This window comes from Malaclemys terrapin, chromosome 3 (genome assembly GCF_027887155.1).
Source record: "Malaclemys terrapin pileata isolate rMalTer1 chromosome 3, rMalTer1.hap1, whole genome shotgun sequence".
NCBI classification, from domain to species: domain Eukaryota; kingdom Metazoa; phylum Chordata; order Testudines; family Emydidae; genus Malaclemys; species Malaclemys terrapin.
Genome location: NC_071507.1, coordinates 29,057,214 through 29,074,832, shown reverse-complemented (window position 1 = coordinate 29,074,832; position 17,619 = coordinate 29,057,214). Strand labels below are relative to the sequence as shown.

Genomic DNA, 17,619 nt, shown 5'->3' with positions numbered 1-17,619 from the left:
GCTGTTCCAGAACATCACTTCTCTGATGGTTAGAAACCTTCATCAAATTTCAAGTCTAAACTTCCTGATGGTCAGTTTATATCCATTTGTTCTTGTGTCCACATTGGTACTGAGCTTAAATAATTCCTCTCCCTCCCTGGTATTTATTCCTCTGATATATTTATAGAGGGCACTCATATCTCCTCTCAGCCTCCTTTTGGTTAGGCTAAACAAGCCAAGCTCTTTGAGTCTCCTTTCATAAAACAGGTTTTCCATTCCTCGGATCATCCTAATAGCCCTTCTCTGTACCTGTTCCAGTTTGAATTCATCATTCTTAAACATGGGAGACCAGAACTGCACACAGTATTCCAGATGAGATCTCACCAGTGCCTTGTATAACGGTACTAACACCTCCTTATGTCTACTGGAAATACCTCGCCTGATGCATCCCAAGACCGCATTAGCTTTTTTCACGGCCATATCACATTGGCGGCTCGTAGTCATCCTGTGATCAACCAATACTCCGAGGTCCTTCTCCTCCTCTGTTACTTCCAACTGATGCATCCCCAGCTTATAACAAAAATTCTTGTTATTAATCCCTAAATGCATAACCTTGCACTTTTCACGCCATTTACCTCTACTACCTCCTCCCTCATGGTCACATATCATGGGTCGTAGGCTTTGTCCTGCCCTAAATTCTTGCGTGCAGAACTGATCTGGCCTAATTTTATGGCATTGGTTTTGACTCCAACCCCTGGGTTGCTCCTACTGATGCTGGGGACTGCCTCCTGGTCCTCACTGGTCTGAGTTTTCTTCTGGCCTCCCGGACAGGTTTGCTTACCAACCCGGGCAGCTTTCTGGTTTCCTGCCAAAATCCTGGTTTCTAGCCTTTTATCTGCACTCCTTTCCTACCTAGATTTCTGGGGCTTCCCAGGGGATGAAATAATTCTGGGGCAAGTCCGGTGAAAATCGGAGCGGGGCTATTCGTGGGGGCCTTGGGCTCAGCCCAGTGGTTGCTACTGGCTCAACCCAGTGGTTGCTACCCTCCCCTAGCTCTATTGGGAGGAATAGGTTCTCAAACCCTGGGAAGTTCCTACCAATTAAAACCAGGTAGGGAGTCTGGGAACCGCCCCTGCGGTCACCTTGGTAGTGTTCCTCTGTTTCTCAATCCACCCTGGGGTCATGGGGTAGAAATGTACGGTGCCATGGACACATGTTACTCCTGGGTTTTTGGTCTGGGTCAGTTGGTCTTGCCACACTAACTTCCCCAAGACCAGCATGACAGCACTCCCAGAATCCACCAAAGCTATGGTCTCCATGCCATTCATTTTTACCAACCTCATGTACCTATGTGGGGTTGTAACGACCCTCACAAGGCTGGTTAGGCTACATCACTTCCCGTGATCCCCCAGATTGCATTTCATGGGCTCCTTCCTGTTGGGGCACTGGGTTGCTATGTGCTCCAATTCCCCACATTTGTAACACTGATACCTTACCTCAGTTGTCGTCCTCTGCCTTGGGCTATTTGCTCTGCTGCCCCAGTCCTCGCCCCCTAAGCCTCCAGGTCCCTTCAGGGCCTCAGGCTGCTCCTCCTTCCAGTTATGGTTCTCCTAGAGTTCTCCTGGTCCACTATGTGTCATCACCTTGGGTTTGGAACAGTTCACGGGCTGACAGCTGTCTCTCTACGAGGGTGACCAACTCATTATAGGTGGAAGGTTCATTCTGGCCAATCCTTGCTCGGAGGCCCAATGGTAGCCGCCTCATATACTGGTCCAGCAGCATGAGCTCCATCATTTTCTCAGAGGTAAGGGCCTTGGGGCGCAGGCAGTTCTGGGTGAAGTGGATTAGGTCTAACAGTTATGACCGTGGTGCCTTGTTCTCACTATACCACCACTCATGGAACCTCTAGGCTCCCAATGCTGTTTTTACTTCAGATCTGGCCAGGATCTCTGCCTTCAGCTGTGGGTAGTCTGCTTCAGACTCCACAGCCATATTGTAGTAGGTCTTCTGGGCCTCCCGACACAGGAATGGGACGAGGATACCAGACCACTGATCTCGGGGCCAGGCCTCCCGCAGGGCTGCCCTCTCAAAGGCCAGGAGGTACGCCTCCACATCATCCTCCTGCATCATTTTCTGCAGGCAGTTGCTGGCCTGTACGGTCCATGTCCCATCGCAGCTGCGGCTCAACTCCATAAGGGCCTTTGTGTGATTAATCACTTCCTGCAGCATAGCCTGGTCCTGGGCAGCCTGGCTCATCAACAGACGATTGGTCTGCTGCTGCAGCCATACCGCCTCCTGTTGGGCTGCTGTGGCTTGCACCAGTGCGTTGACCATGTTGTCCATCTTGGGGATGGGATGGTTTTGGCTCACCCTGGATTAAGTCCATGGCATGGAATCCCACAGCTGACACCACGTGTGACAAATGGCTGATGCTATTATGGTGGGTCCTGCACTTTTCCTTCGTGTGAAGGGTCAGGGCGCTGGCTCTTGCCCCTATTTTTGGGCTTCCCGCCTTCTCCCCCCACCCCTTGGGCAGGGTTTCTCTCAGTCCTCTGCACATGGGAGTCCCTCTGCTCTGCTTGAGCAGGGTTTCCCTTCCCCTGGTACACAGATCCTCTGGTCAATAACAGTACTGCTCCAAACCACAGTCAGATCTCCTTTTCTCCTCCAGTCTGACTGAAGCAGGGTTTTTTTTATTAGGTCTCTGGCAGGGCCTTAATTGGCTCCAGGTGCTCTAATTAACCTGTAATAACCTCTCCTCAGGCCACAGGGAATAAGGCTCTGATCATCCTGGGGCTTATATACCTCCTATCTATCACTCTCTCCTGTGGGGCTCCCACCCCCATGTCACTGGCAGACCAGAAGGGGAAAACATGGCGGAGTGGAGGAGACATAGGAAGCAGATCCTGGAAGTTGGTGAGCCGTTCAAAGAGGAGAAAGCTGTGGCCAAATACCTACATTTCATCTGTCCAGCAAAATCTACCAACATGATGGGCCACAGAGTTCATTATTTTATTGCCTCAAAAGCTGTGGACTGCCTTTTAGATTCTAAATGGGCAAAAGCTAAGAAGGGAGAAGAAGCCTTATTTACATTTGAGAGTCTATAGTTGACTATTGCAACAGACTCCTAAAGAAACAGTTCTTTCACTGAGCATCAAAAGTGATGAAAATGAAGTCCGATAAGGACACACACAAAAAGAAAAAGGAAGGAAAGATTGAGAGTGGGAAAGAGGATGAGAAAAGGAGCAAGAAGGAAAGTGGCAAAGATGAAAAGACTAAGAAGGAGAAAGAGAAGGAAAAGAGAAAGGATGGTGAGAAAGAAGAGTGCAAGGAGGGCTTTAAACTAGGTTCGACGGGGACAGGTGAGCAAAGCCCACAGGTAAGTGGGGAACATGGAGACCGGGGAGATGGGTCGGAAACGAGAGGGAGTGTGGGCTATATTGGCAGAGAGAAAGGAGAGTCAGGACAAAACTGGGAGGAAAGATCAAACCAGTATCTTAGATGCCTATATACAAATGCGAGAAGTATGGGGAATAAGCAGGAAGAACTGGAAGTGCTAATAAATAAATACAACTATGACATTGTTGGCATCACTGAAACTTGGTGGGATAATACACATGATTGGAATGTTGGTGTGGATGGGTACAGCTTGCTCAGGAAGGATAGACAGGGGAAAAAGGGAGGAGGTGTTGCCTTATATATTAAAAATGTACACACTTGGACTGAGGTAGAGATGGACATAGGAGACGGAAGTGTTGAGAGTCTCTGGGTTAGGCTTAAAGGGGCAAAAAACAAGGGAGATGTCATGCTAGGAGTCTACTACAGGCCACCTAACCAGGTGGAAGAGGTGGATGAGGCTTTTTTCAAGCAACTAACAAAATCATCCAAAGCCCAAGATTTGGTGGTGATGGGGGACTTCAACTATCCGGATATATGTTGGGAAAATAACACAGCGGGGCACAGACTATCCAACAAATTCTTGGACTGCATTGGAGACAACTTTTTATTTCAGAAGGTTGAAAAAGCTACTAGGGGGGAAGCTGTTCTAGACTTGATTTTAACAAATAGGGAGGAACTCGTTGAGAATGTGAAAGTAGAAGGCAGCCTGGGTGAAAGTGATCATGAAATCATAGAGTTTGCAATTCTAAGGAAGGGTAGAAGGGAGAACAGCAAAATAGAGACAATGGATTTCAGGAAGGCAGATTTTGGAAAGCTCAGAGAGCTGATAGGTAAGGTCCCATGGGAATCAAGACTGAGGGGAAAAACAACTGAGGAGAGTTGGCAGTTTTTCAAAGGGACACTATTAAGGGCCCAAAAGCAAGCTATTCCGCTGGTTAGGAAAGATAGAAAATGTGGCAAAAGACACCACCTTGGCTTAACCACTAGATCTTGCACGATCTAAAAAATAAAAAGGAGTCATATAAAAAATGGAAACTAGGACAGATTACAAAGGATGAATATAGGCAAACAACACAGGAATGCAGGGGCAAGATTAGAAAGGCAAAGGCACAAAATGAGCTCAAACTAGCTACGGGAATAAAAGGAAACAAGAAGACTTTTTATCAATACATTAGAAGCAAGAGGAAGACCAAAGACAGGGTAGGCCCACTGCTTAGTGAAGAGGGAGAAGCAGTAACAGGAAACTTGGAAATGGCGGAGATGCTTAATGACTTCTTTGTTTCGGTCTTCACCGAGAAGTCTGAAGGAATGCCTAACATAGTGAATGCTAATGGGAAGGGGGTAGGTTTAGCGGATAAAATAAAAATCACTTAGAAAAGTTAGATGCCTGCAAGTCACCTGGGCCTGATGAAATGCATCCTAGAATACTCAAGGAGCTAATAGAGGAGGTATCTGAGCCTCTAGCTATTATCTTTGGAAAGTCATGGGAGACGGGAGAGATTCCAGAAGACTGGAAAAGGGCAAATATAGTGCCCATCTATAAAAAGGGAAATAAAAACAACCCAGGTAACTACAGACCAGTTAGTTTAACTTCTGTGCCAGGGAAGATAATGGAGCAAGTAATTAAGGAAATCATCTGCAAACACTTGGAAGGTGGTAAGGTGATAGGGAACAGCCAGCATGGATTTGTGAAGAACAAATCATGTCAAACCAATCTGATAGCTTTCTTTGATAGGATAACGAGCCTTGTGGATAAGGGTGAAGCGGTGGATGTGGTATACCTAGACTTTAGTAAGGCATTTGATACGGTCTCGCATGATATTCTTATCGATAAACTAGGCAAATACAAATTAGATGGGGCTACTATAAGGTGGGTGCATAACTGGCTGGATAACCGTACTCAGAGAGTTGTTATTAATGGTTCCCAATCCTGCTGGAAAGGCGTAACGAGTGGGGTTCCGCAGGGGTCTGTATTGGGACCGGCTCTGTTCAATATCTTCATCAACGACTTAGATATTGGCATAGAAAGTACGCTTATTAAGTTTGCGGATGATACCAAACTGGGAGGGATTGCAACTGCTTTGGAGGACAGGGTCATAATTCAAAATGATCTGGACAAATTGGAGAAATGGGCTGAGGTAAACAGGATGAAGTTTAACAAAGACAAATGCAAAGTGCTCCACTTAGGAAGGAAAAATCAATTTCACACATACAGAATGGGAAAAGACTGTCTAGGAAGGAGTACGGCAGAAAGGGATCTAGGGGTTATAGTGGACCACAAGCTAAATATGAGTCAACAGTGTGATGCTGTTGCAAAAAAAGCAAACATGATTCTGGGATGCATTAACAGGTGTGTTGTGAGCAAGACACGAGAAGTCATTCTTCCGCTCTACTCTGCTCTGGTTAGGCCTCAGCTGGAGTATTGTGTCCAGTTCTGGGCACCGCATTTTAAAAAAGATGTGGAGAAATTGGAAAGGGTCCAAAGAAGAGCAACAAGAATGATTAAAGGTCTTGAGAACATGACCTATGAAGGAAGGCTGAAAGAACTGGGTTTGTTTAGTTTGGAAAAGAGAAGACTGAGAGGGGACATGATAGCAGTTTTCAGGTATCTAAAAGGGTGTCATAAGGAGGAGGGAGAGAACTTGTTCACCTTAGCCTCTAAGGATAGAACCAGAAACAATGGGTTTAAACTGCAGCAAGGGAGGTCTAGGTTGGACATTAGGAAAAAGTTCCTAACTGTCAGGGTGGTTAAACACTGGAACAAATTGCCTAGGGAGGTTGTGGAATCTCCGTCTCTGGAGATATTTAAGAGTAGGTTAGATAAATGTCTATCAGGGATGGTCTAGACAGTATTTGGTCCTGCCATGCGGGCAGGGGACTGGACTCGATGACCTCTCGAGGTCCCTTCCAGTCCTAGAATCTATGAATCTATGAAAAAAAAAAGACGGATGAAAGCTCAGGAACATCCAAGAAAAAGGAAACTAAGAGAAAATTTAAACTTGAGCCACATGAAGATCAAGGTTTTTTTTGATGGAAATGAGGTGTATCTGTGGATCTATGACCAAGTTCATTTTAAAACATTTGCCATGGGACTTGTTCTTGTGATTGCGGTTATAGCTGCAACTCTCTTCCCGCTTTGGCCTGCAGAGATACAAGTAGGTGTTTCCTGCTGCATCCTCTTCCTTATTATTTGGCTGATAACTGGATGAAGGCATCACTTCTGTTTTTTGCCAAATCTGATAGCAGACATGGGTTTCATTGACTCCTTCAGGCCCCTGTACACACACGAATACAGGGGACCAAAAGCAGACTCGAGGAAAGAGGATAAATCAGAGTCAAGAAAGCAGCCGAAGTCTGACAGTGAGGAGAAATCAGATAGTGAGAAAAAGGAAGATGAGGATGGAAAAGTCAAAGCAACAGGTAACTCAGGAGCAGAAGACTCTGGAGGAGAGCGGCATTTAGACACAGACAGTGATAGGTGTGAGCATGACTGATCCCAGCATAGTAGTGGAAATGGAAATGATTTTGAAATTATCACAAAAGAGGAACTTGAACAGCAAACAGAGGAAGGAGATTGTGAGGAGGAGGAGGAGGAGGAGGAGGAAAAAGAAGGAACTAGGTGTTTACATGAAAAATCCTAACTCGTAGTTTTGAGACTGAATATGTCCAAAACAACTGGATTTTCTTCATTGGCTGATCACCAAAATGTAGTTACAGTAACATTCTTTCCATTTGTTTGCTGAAATACATGTTATCCAAACAGTTCTAACAAAAAACAAAACAAAAAATCACTCTCCTGTGGCCCACTGGCCCTGCTGTATCAGGGTCTGATGTAACACTACTTGGCAGTTACCTGTCTCATGTACTAGTTCATACATCTGAAACAAAATGATTACACCTTTATTTATTTATTTATTTGTCATTTACAAAAGTACTGGAAGAAGTAATAATTTTAAACTGTGTAGGTTATTAATGCAGGTTTCTGTTATCAGAACCTTTTCACTTGGAAAAATAATACTCCTCATGCAAGGTGCAGATGAGTGTTTGATACATAAACAAAAAGCAAATTAAAGCTTTGGTTTGGTGCATATGCTGAGTTTGTGAAATGGCAAAGTAAACTAGTCGTTGCATTAGAGGTTAGAATCAATTATTTTCTTTGACACTTCTCCTGTTTTCTCCTGACAGCCACATTGCTTTACTGGTAATTTCAGTCCTTGCTGAGAGGATTTGCTTGATCTGAGGTTGTGTGAGATTCCTAAATCTGGTTGTGAGGCAACTGTTATTTTTGGCAAAATTTGCTGGATCCTGTATTGCAGGTCTTTGATTTGTACTGCTTTTCTACAATAATTAGTGTGAATAAGAAGGTAGGAAAAGCTTTTTCACAGAGAACCTTACACAGACCTCAGGCTGTGGTCTCTGAGATCTTAGAATCATAGGTGATTAGGGTTGGAAAAGATCTCGAGAGGTCATCTAGTCCAACCCTCTGCTCAAAGCAGGACCAACCCCAACTAAATCATCCCAGCCAGGGCTTTGTCAACCCAGGCCTTAAAAACCTCTCCCTAGGTAACCCATTCTAGTACTTCATCATCCTCCAAGTGAAATAGTTTTTCCTAATATCCAACCTAGACCTCCCCCATTCCAACTTGAGATCATTGCTCCTTGTTCTGTTTACTGCCATCACTGAGAACAGTCTAGATCCATCCTCTTTGGAACTCCCCTTCAGGTAGTTGAAGACTGCTATTAAATCCCCCTTCACTCTTCTCTTCTGCAGACTAAATAAGCATAGTTCCCTCAGCCTCTCTTCATAAGTCATGTGCCGCAGCCTCCTAATCATTTTCGTTGCCCTCCTCTGGACCCTCTCCAATTTGTCCACATCCTTTCTGTAGCGGGGGGCCCAGTGCAGCAGTCTGGGAGCTGACCTTGTCTGTGAAGACTGAGGCATAAAAAACATTGACTACTTCAGCTTTTTCCACATTGTCTGTCACTAGGTTGCCTCCCCCATTCAGTAAGGGTCCCGCACTTTCCCTGACCTTCTTCTTATTGCTAACATACCTGAAAAAACCCTTCTTGTTATCCTTCACATCCCTTGCTAGCTGCAACTCCAATTGTTCTTTGGCCTTCCTGATCAGAGCTCTCTGATCCATAGGATGGACTGGGGCAACTGTCCCAGGACCCACGCTTTGGGGGCCCCGCGCTTTGGGACACGGGGTCCAGGGTGGCCTGGATGATTAAAGGTTGGCCTGGTGTCAGCAGCAGTGAGCGACCCAGCCCCAGCCCGCCCTGCTCCACTCCGCTCCTCCACGCCCCGCCATCTCCTGACATCACTCACGGGAGGGGGCGGAAGCCAGAAAGAGGCAGAGTGGAGGCTTGGGGGAAGGGGTGGAATGGGGGCGGGGAGGGGGGCTGAGCAGGGGCAGGAAGAGGCGGGGCAGGGGTTTGGGGGAAGGGATGGAGTGAGTGCAGGGCCTAGGGCTAAGGGGGGAGTTGTCCTGGGGATGGCCCTTTTCCTGATTACACATTACATATGATTACATATTGCTCGAGCAATATTTTTATACTCCTCCCTAGTCATCTGTCCAAGTTTCCACTTCTTGTAAGCTTCCTTTTTGTGTTTAAGCTCTCCGAATATTTCTCTGTTAAGCCAAGCTGGTCGCCTGCAATATTTGCTTTTCTTTCTGCACATTGGGATAGTTTGTTCCTGCGCCCTCAATAAGGCTTCTTTAAAATACAGCCAGCTCTCCTGGACTCTTTTCCCCCTCATATTAGCCTCCCAGGGATCCTGTCCATCAGTTCTGTGAGGGAGTCAAAGTCTGCTTTCCTGAAGTCCAGGGTCTGTATTCTGCTGCTCTCCTTTCTTCTTTTTGTGAGGATCCTGAACTCAACCATCTCATGGTCACTGCTGCCCAGGTTGCCACCCATTTCTACTTCCCCTTCCAATTCAAAAGACTATCCACCAGCCCCAGCCTAGGGTGGAGATACAATGTGAATGATACAGTATATCACTGCTTTTGTATGGAAATACTACAGAGGTTGGCCAATGCGTCTTTAATGTTAAAACAGCCAAAGTGAAGACGGATGTAGAGAGTAAGATTTAGATTCAGTGGTTCAGATGCTGATCTCTGCTATCTGCAGTAGAGTTATTCTATATTTACACTGAATATAACTGAGACTAGAATCTGTCCTGTAGGGCCAAATGCTGTCCTTGTCTTATGCAGATGTTTACAATTGATATCAGATTCCACTGAATTGCATATGTGTATCTAGGAGTAGAATCTGACCCAAAGAGAGAGACTCCTGGTGTGGGGTTGGGTGGACTGGAATGTGGGATACCGCTAGAGCTGGTCATTGATGGTTTTGGTGAAATGTTTTTCAATGAAAAATGCTGATTTATCAAAGTCAAAACTGTTTGTAGGAAAGGGTCAGTTTTGACAAATTTGCATTTTGAAAAATTTGTTAAAAACAGTTTAGAAATTGTAAAAATGTCCAATTTTGACATTTTTGAAACAAAAGTTCCTTTTTTCAGGTTGAAATGTTTTTTATTTTGAAATTTAAGTTAATTTATAGTTTAAAAAAGTTTAAAAAATAAAGTAGGTTGAAACAGAAATGAAATGATGTGAAATTATCAAAACAAAACATTTCAATTGACTAATCTGAAATGTTTTTCAGATTTTCAGTTTGCAAAATATTTTGAGATTTCAACTTTTCATCCCAGTTTGGGACAGAAAAAAAAATTCAGAAACTCAAATTCTCATATGATGGGGGAAACCATTTCCCTCTCAGCTATACTCCTGAATTCTAGTCCTGGCTTTAGTGCATTCCCTCTGGAACCTTATGCAAGCCACTTAACCTGCTTGCCTTGGAATTGCCATCTGTCAAATGGGAATACCCTTCTTGGTACTTCATAGAGTTATTGAGAGGATTTAGTAATGCTTTGCAAAGTGCTTTGAGAATGAAATGCATTGTACAGGTGTTATGTATTATTTGTTTTGGGATTTACATTTGCATTGTTCTGAGGTCTGGGGCTTGCAAAATTCAGTCCTGGGCTAGTATCAAAATACTGTTAGACAGAGGGATTTGTGAGATCTTCAAGGTCCAGAACCATATGAGAAATGACTGTCTTAAATTTTGTAAGTCAAAAAGTCCCAGCTTTCCAACATCATAAGGCTTTTGTTTCTAGCCATAGCAGGTTGCAGGAGATAGCTAAAATATGAGCTAAAATATAAACCTTAATGGTGTTTGATATCTGGTCTTTTTAGGAAAGATGTCTACATTATGGCATGATTGCAGTAGTCTCTCTGTGTATGAAACTCTCATTGATTTCAATGACTATTTCATATATAAAATAGGCTTGGGGCCCATATTTTATAGGGCTGAATCAATGTGTGGGAATCATATAATTACATTGGGAATACACTATACTTATGGCAAATAATATAATGGTGGCAAAGTGAAGGGGGAGGCCAAGAATTGCTATTGCTCATGAGCTACTTCTATTTGTGGTACAGTTGCCTTGCTCTCTGGTTGTCAAAGGTCCTGTCTTCCTCTCTGCTCCTTCAGGTGATTAAAGTATTGAGATGGCATAGGAATCTTTGTCACTTTTTTCTAACTGTGTTAACTATCCAGTTCTGTTGTCATAGATGTTTAACACTATTCCTTAGATATTCACTCTGTTAAAGGAAATCTTGTCTGGATTTGGATTTGACCAAAGATAACTGCAAGTGATGTCTTTGTAGGTTTTAGTATCTTGTTTCTATGTAGTAGTCCAGAAAAGTGATCTGTCCACAGGAGATAAGGATAGAATACTTTTTTGAGTTTCTATAATCATGATTAATACAAGCCATATATTTTCTACATCATAGTAATGGATTCAACATTGCAATTTGCTCTGTCAGGACTTCCAGTTATTTGGGATAAGTTATATATGTTTCTGTTCCTGTTATGATCTATATAAGGCTGTTTTGTTCTAACCTAGATTATAATTCTTGATGGATTTCCTTGTAACATTGCTAAAATGTGGTAAGAATCTTTGCATTACACAAAGACTAATGCTTTGAGTGTGCTTCTTCCTACTGATGTCAAGTATCAGGGAGTAGCCGTGTTAGACCGTATCCACAAAAACAACAAGGAGTCCTGTGGCACCTTAAAGACTAACATATTTATTTGGGCATAAGCTTTCATGGGTAAAAACCCCACTTCTTCAGATGCATGGAGTGAAAATTACAGATGCAGGCATTATTATACTGACACATGAAGAGAAGGGAGTTACCTCACAAGTGAAGAAGCAGTGTTGGCAGGCCCATTGGCCTTGAATGTGCATTGGCCAAACTGGACAGTCTCTACATAAAAGAATAAATGGACACAAATTGGGCATCAGGAATAGTAACATACAAAAGCCAGTAAGAGAACACTTCAATCTTCCTAGACATTCTATAACAGATTTTGAAGTAGCCATACTTGAACAAAAAAACTTCAGAAACAGACTTCAAAGAGAAACTGCAGAACTAAAATTCTTTTGCAAATTTAACACCATTAATCTGGGCTTGAATAGGGACTGGGAGTGGCTGGCTCACTACAAAAGCAACTTTGCCTCTTCTGGAATTGACACCTCCTCATCAATTATTGGGAGTGAACTATATCCACCCTGATTGAATGGGCCCTGTCAACACTGGTTCTCCACTTGTGAGGTAACTCACTTCTCTTCATGTGTCAGTATAATAATGCCTGCACCTGTAATTTTCACTCCATGCATCTGAAGAAGTGGGGTTTTTATCCACGATAGCTTATGGCCGAAGTAAATCTGTTAGTCTTTAAGGTGCCACCAGACTCCTTGTTGTCTTCCTACTGAATATATCTATGTGCCAAGTCTTGTTCTATGAGTTACAAATACCATGAATTTCTATGATACTCTCCCTCTCCCCTCCCTGCCCCCCCCATCATGGTTTTTGTCACAGAAGACATGACCATGAAAAACATACAGTCTTAATCACGACTGAATACTGGTGTAAGCATGCATAAAGCAACCTTCATCTTCTTAGGCTACATGAATGCCAGGAACAAAAGCCTCATGAATGAAAAGAAAACTGGCATGATAATGGATGGTAAAAGTTCATATTCAATACTTGGTGCCCATTTCTTCTCCAATTAGAGAGCAATTTGCTGTGATATTCAGTGCTTTACTAAAAAAATATGCAGATGCTCTCGAAATCTCTCTGTTTTTAAGGTATTCTTTGTTCATATAAATAAGAATATCTATAGTATGTATGTATATATATTTCAGGGTAGCAGCCGTGTTAGTCTGTATCCTCAAAAAGAACAGGAGTACTTGTGGCACCTTAGAGACTAACAAATTTATTAGAGCATAAGCTTTCGTGGGCTACAACCCACTTCTTCGGATGCTCTAATAAATTTGTTAGTCTCTAAGGTGCCACAAGTACTCCTGTTCTTTTTGTATATATATTGTGTGTTTGTTAATGTATATTGGATAGGAACAGAAAAATTGCTTTTGCAACATGCAAAGATAAGAAAATGAATATACATGATTATTTTATTCCAAACACATCCTAAAACTGGGTCTTTCATCAAATATGATTAAAGTTACAGTCACAGTCCAATCTCAGTGACACTTTGATAAATCCAGAGTATTTCCATTAACTTTGCTGGAGTTATTCTGGATTTTCCTGACTTTACATGCGATCTGAATATAGTCCCCATATTGTTTTATAATTGGATTTTTTTCTCAGTTTCCAGAAAATCTTTGTAGCTGGCATATGAAACTTTTACTATATGAAAAACAAACTCTATGAATGAAGTGGATACATGCAATGTGTACAGTTAGGTTGTAGAGAAATCACTGTTACCTGAGCTAAATGTTCCCCTTTGAATAAATAAACAGTTTATATATTCTGTCTATCTATAATAAAATACTTTATGACCATTTATTTGGGATTGTAACTTTGAAGGGCTATTGGTTACTTTTTATTTGCAAACTGAAAAGACAATCCTCTTAAGGAATTAGAAAGCTAAGTGCAAAAGTCATGTTAACAGGATTGGTCTAGCTAATTCATTGCCTGTCAGGACAGTCTTAACTTTTTAGTACAGTAGTTTTTCTCACGTTACCGTTGATGGAACTGAGATGAGCCTATGATTGACAAAGCCATGTCTTGACTATTTAATTAATCATTTTCTTCTTAGTGCGTATTAATCAAAGTGTTCATTATTTTTAAGAGTGGAGATTCTGAACATTTCCCTTTTACTTTGATCCTCTCTTAAACTTGTAATTGAAAGTAGCTAAAGCTAAAAATAGCTTTTTCTATACTTCAGAAGTTGAAGAATCTACAGAGATTAATTAGTTTCTGATGGGGCTGGGAGGATGAAGTTGGAGGGGGTGATACCTCACTTAGACCTAAAGCCCAAAATAAGCAATTGAGGGAGAGTATGGGTGGGATGTGGAGGAAACCCAATCCAGCCTTCTCTTTCACAAAGAATGAAGAGAATTTGTTTGCAGGCAGGCAGAGGGAAATGAGGGTTATTGAAGGTACATAAAAAGATGTCTGGTCTCTCCTCTCTCCCTCCACTTCTTCACTTTGCAAGCCCTGGATTTAATGTGACCATCCTAGACTTTACTGTGTGGGCTAAGCCACCAAAGAGTCCCACTGCACTTGTGGAGCAGGAGAAGCTTTGTGACAAAAACAGGTGATAATAATTTACAGGAAAATAAATTAGGTGGGTAGGCAGAAACCTTATCAATTGCATGCTTCCTTTCCCACTGACAGTCTTCTCTTCACTACAGTCTGATGCAAAGCGGTCCCTTTCTCCACAAGTCCTTAAGGCTAAGTGAGTCTCTTTTGTCTCAGGCCAGCCCTTGTATGCTAGCATGTTGCACAGTACTGAGATTATTACTGATTATGCAGTCATTCACTTAACTCTGTCTCCAGGATTAATAACTTTAACTAGCTCAGGTTTGCTCATGAAGGATTAATGGATTAGTCTGTGTTACCATGCCTCAGTGGGTCACAACTGAGAATACCAGATTAAGGACAAACTGCTCAGAAATGGGGCAGACTCACCCCAAACTGGTGGTTAATCTTCCATAAGATATACCAAACCAGCAACAAAAGGAAACTTCTTTCTCACCACACTGGCAAACAAGAATTAAGAAATGTAGTCTCTTTAGGTATTCCAGTCCTGGATTTAACACCCAGACACTCGACTTAATGATGAGTGGTTATTTAAAACCACTTTCCTCAACCAAAGTGTGATCCCAAAGGACCAGCCACATACCCAGTTCAAATTTAAACATTTTATTAAAGCTAGTGGCAGGGCTGCCCAGAGGATTCAGGGGGCCTGCGGCAAAGCAATTTTGGGGGCCCCTTCCATAAAAAAAGCTGCAATACTATAGACTACTATATTCTCGTGGGGGCCCCTGTGGGACCTGGGGCAAATTGCCCCACTTGCCTCCCCCCTCCCGCCCCGGGCGGCCCTGGCTAGTGTTAAAATTATATAATACACATGTTAAGGAAAGAGTGTCTGTACATCTGGGTATAGTGCTTAGATTATCCACAAATACAGAGTTTGGTTTAAAAGTCATAAGATACATGTAGTACATAATCTGCAATAACCCAAATTTAGATAAATAAATTTAACAATACAGTTTTGATATTAGCATCCAAGTATTTGGGTACATTACTCATGAAAAGTTATACAGAGAGTTAGTTGGTTGTGGAAAGCAAATATATCAATGAGTGAAGATTGTCCCTCAGTAATATTTAATTCAGATCTTACCCAATAATCACGCTGTTGCCAATCCTTTAGTGTCTAATATCTAAAGGTTTATTTATAAGAGGGGAAAAAAAGAGATGAGAGTTAAAATTGGTTAAAGGAATCAAATACATACGATAATTGCAAAAATCTTTTATCAGGCTTGAAGCTGTGATGGAATAAATTGATGGCTCATAATGTGTCTGGTTGCTTCCAAAAGATTGGAAGGTCCTCAGTCCATTGATTAGAATTCTCCCATTAGTATAAGTCCATACTCCAGAGATCAGAGCAGGAAAGAGGAGAAATGAGATGCTTTCAGGGCCTTTTACAGTCTGCCATGTAGGGTTACCAACTTTCTGATTGCAGAAAACTGAACGCCCTGTCCCTGACCTGAGGCCCTGTACCTGCCCTGCCCCTTCTCTGAGGCCCTACCTCCCACTCACTCCATCCCCCCTCCCTCCATCGCTTGCTCTCACTCACTCACTCACTCACTCACTCACTCACTCACTCATTTTCACTGGGCTGGAGCAGGGGGGTTGGGTGCAGGAGGGGGTGAGGGCTCTGGCTGAGGGTGCGGGCTCTGGGGTGGGGCCAGAAATGGGGTTCAGGGTGTGGGAGGGGGCTCTGAGCAGCGGCAGGGAGTTGGGGTTCCTACCTAGGGGCTGCAGGGACATGCTGGCAAATTCTGGGAGCCGCACGGAGCCAGGGCAGGCAGGGAGCCTGCCTTAGCCCCACTGCGCTGCCGACTGGACTTTAAATGGCCCGGCCAGCATCGTCTCTTTTAAACCGAGCATTCCGGTTTGAAACTTTATGCCTTGCAACCCTACTGCCATGTGGAGGGTCTGCTTTTAGTGCCGAGAGTGGGAAAGTACAAGCACAAGATGGAGTCCGGTGTCACATGAGCTGGCCACATGCCCTTCAATGAGTCATAGCAGGAGCCATTACCCATATTCTGGCTAAAATGTCCACAGGAACGTCCATCAGGTGGGGATAAGCTTCTTCCATGGTGGCCCATTGTGTTTGCTGACAGGCCATCAACTTGAATGGTCCATTCACAATGTGCTGGCTAGATTGGATGTAAACTACCTTGTGGGTGTTACACAGGAGCAAACATTTGAAATACAGGTATTCATAACTTCAGACATAGCAATGATACATGCGTACAAATAGTATAATTATATTCAGCAACTCATAACTTTTGCATTGACACCTTACATGTCATACTTTGTACAAGATTTGTTGCAATTATATAACAGTAGTGGCAATAATTATCTACTTGGTCATATTTTAATCATATAACATCAGAGTCTGTCTTTACTAACATTTTGCTTGCAGTACTGTTGTAGCCTTGTTGGTCCCAGGATATTAGAGAGACAAACTCGATGAGATAATATCTGAGGAAGACCTAAAGATGAGCTCTGTGTAGCTTGAAAGCTTGTCTCTTTCACCAACAGAAGTTGGTCCAATAAATGATATTTCCTCACCCACTTTGTCTCTTTTATTAACATGTGGAGACAGTAGGATATATAATGCATACATTTGAAAAATAACTGTTTGTAACCAGGTCCTTTCCAGACATTTCTCTCACATGCATCAGTAGTTTATGACTGCTGTTTACTTTATAAATGTCCTTTTTGAAGATCAAGATGCAGAGCATAAAAATCCAAATACAGTTATGTACAGACTAACATAAGGAACCCTCTGCAATCTTGTAATATTTTGTCTTGCTCATTTTTGTTTCAAGAGTTTTTATAGGAAGACTGGGCCTATCACGCAGAATATATGTTGGGCAAACATCAAAATTATGATGATTCATATATTGCAACTGTAACATAATAAAGAGAGAAACATATACAGTCTGAAGTAATATAATCTGAAATAAACTGAGACAGGACAGGAACCGACAGTTGCATTACATTATTCAATGAAGGAGAATCTAAAACACTGCTGCAGGCAAATGGATGTATGGTGCATTTAATATATTGGAAAAATGATATATAATGTACTATTAAGGGAGGGTATATAATGTATTCTGCAGGAAAAAACTTCCCTTAATCCACCCATTTTAGACAGAACCATAGTGGGATACATAGTTGAGATACATACATGAAGAGAATTACGAAATGGCCTCTGTTTACAAAAGGAGAGAAATCTATAAACCAGCTATTTCATGAAAGGGGCTACATGGTTACAAAACTCAGTTCCCAAAGTAGTAACTCAAGGGTCAAATCAATCTTGAGCACAATAAAAGAACTGAGGTTTTCTCTATATTATGTCAATATCTTCCAGAGCACCCGAAAACAGGATCATTACGTTTGAGAAGTGTTTGAGCTATCCATAGATAGAGCCTGTATTATTTAAAAAAGAATGTTCAGTCAACAGAAGTTTTAATGTTTCACTGTTTACCGTAGACACTTTTTTTATCATGACGATCTGTTGTATACACCCAGAATAAGACAAATGTCTGCCCACACCTAAGATCCA

General features: G+C 42.5%; 1 protein-coding gene and 1 pseudogene across 16 annotated transcripts in view; both read left to right on the top strand.

Moving 5' to 3' along the window:
- NRXN1 (neurexin 1) overlaps positions 1-17,619 on the top strand; it is a 1,243,173-nt gene that overhangs the window by 809,600 nt on the left and 415,954 nt on the right. The window lies entirely within an intron of this gene.
- LOC128833987 (translocation protein SEC62-like) lies at positions 2,853-7,019 on the top strand (annotated as a pseudogene).